The sequence below is a fragment of the Octodon degus genome, unplaced genomic scaffold (assembly GCF_000260255.1).
Source record: "Octodon degus isolate 3935 unplaced genomic scaffold, OctDeg1.0 scaffold00041, whole genome shotgun sequence".
NCBI lineage: Eukaryota > Metazoa > Chordata > Mammalia > Rodentia > Octodontidae > Octodon > Octodon degus.
In genome coordinates, this window is record NW_004524617.1 from 14,541,235 (window position 1) to 14,543,616 (window position 2,382).

Genomic DNA, 2,382 nt, shown 5'->3' on the forward strand with positions numbered 1-2,382 from the left:
TTTGGTCATACTTGGTTTGAAGTTCATATTTTCTGCGACTAGGATAGCTACTCCTGCTTTATTCTGCATTCCTGACAAATAGAGTACTGTTTTTCATCCTTCAACTTTCAGTCTATGAATTTCCTTTTGATTTAAATATCTTTATGGTGTACAGCCTACTGTTGGGTCTTGTTTCTTGATCTACTCTGCCAGTCTGCTTCTTTTGATTGGTGAATGGAGGGCATTTACATGAAAGATTTTAAATGATATGTATTGACTTATTGTTGTCATGTTATTTTCCTGCTATTAGTTCCCTGCCTTAGGCTTCTGTTTAGTTGCCCTGTTTGGAATTTTGGTCATTATCTCTTTGTAGAATATTTTTCACCAATCTTTCTAGAGTTGGATTGAGGATCATGAACTTCTTCAGTCATTCCTTGTTGTAGATATTTCTTATTTCTCCATTAATTTTTTTCCATAATTTTATCCAGAAAATAATAGCAATGAGACAGTTTCAAACCAAATTGGTGGGACAGTTTCAAAAATTAACACATTGCATACATTCTTCCTAGTGGTTAATTGCTATACAAGATGTGGACATGATATCCTACTTACAAAAACAGAACAAATCCCTCTGTTCATTAAGAGAATGTAACTATATATCTATCATAACCACTTTAAATATACAGACACAAAATGGACATACATTTGTGTCGCCTTTATTTGTTAAGTTCCATTATTTGAATATTATAGGTGTGTAAACTCAGCAAAATATTCTAAACGAGTCCAGCAGCCCATAATAATATTGGATCTTCTGCTTGACTGGCCATATCAGAAATTGTTGACTTGAGTCCCCTACAGTTCAACATAAGAGCATGGCTTTTCTTCTTCTTTTTTAAAAATTTTAATTAATTTTACTGAGAAAAAAATAGCAAGGAGAGAGTTTCAAAAGAGGTTAATAGGACAATTGCAATAATTAATATATTGCATACTGTTGTTTTTCTAGTAGTTATTCATAGTACAAGATACAGATATGATATCTTGTTTAAACACTATTAGTACAAAGTCTTCCTTCTCACTAAACACTATTAGTACAAAATCTTCCTTGAACTAAGAGAAAGTAGCTGTATATCTATCCTATTTTGTATATACAAATATATTGTTTCACTACAAAGTGGTCATTCTTTTATATACTACTTTTTTTGTTTAATTTTGCAGAGATGGGTATTCCATTGCCATTCATATATTTGCATGAATTCAGCAAAATAATCCAATGTAGTCCAGTAGTCCATAATAGTAATGGGTTATCCACAGAGCTGGAAGTGTCAAAAGTTGTTTACTTGAGCCGTTTACAGCTCAGCACATTAATATGGCTTTACATTTTCTTCCTTAATTTTATTCAGAAATAAATAGCAATGAGACAGTTTCAGACCAAATTGGTAGAACAGTTTCAATAATTAACACATTGCATACATTCTTCATAGTGGTTAATTGCTGTACAAGATGCGGACTTGATATCCTATTTACAAACACCATTAGAACAAGTCCCGCTATTCATTAAGAGAATGTAACTATATATTTATCCTAACCACTTTGAATACACAGATACAAAATGGACATTCATCTGTGTCCTCTTTTTTTTTGTTAAGTTCCATCATTTAAATATTATAGATGTGTAAACTCAGCAAAATATTCTAAAAGAGTTCAGTAGTCCATAATAGTATTGGGTCTTCTGCTTCACTGGCAATGTCAGAAATTGTTGACCTGAGTCCAATACAGCTCAACATAATAACATGACTTTACTTCTTATACTTCATTTTTATACTTTTCTACAGGATGGTTAAGACCAAGGTAAAGGAGGACCTATGCAACAAGAGTCATAGCTTCTCGGTCTGATAAGGTCAGTGAAATACCCTCAGGATTAATGCTGAGATCCTGTTCCTCAGATTGTAGAACTTTTGGCACTGTCAGCCATGTGGATGAGTCACAGCCATTGCTTGGGCAAAATGCTCTCTTTGGCCTAATAAATGTTTTCTCTCCATGTGACTCTCCTTAGGCACACTCTACATCATTGATCACTTACTTCTTTGGCCCCATAATATCCTTGATCAGGAAATTTGGGACACTACAGAGTTACATGATGTTACAGCACAACTTCTCATATGTCCTGAGTCTTTTTTTTTTTACTTTTTTTTGACATGAGTTATTTTATTTTAAAGAAAAAAAATAAAAACAATGGTACAAAATCTCAGAACAAGATTTTAGGAGAGTAACAATGGTTAGTACATTGTGTATTGTTACTGCCAAAGTAGTTTCTCATATTACAAGATATAGGCAAGAAATAATAAGTAAACAACATAGGTACAAACCTCTTTTTTTAAGTCAACAGAAAATGGAAATATACTT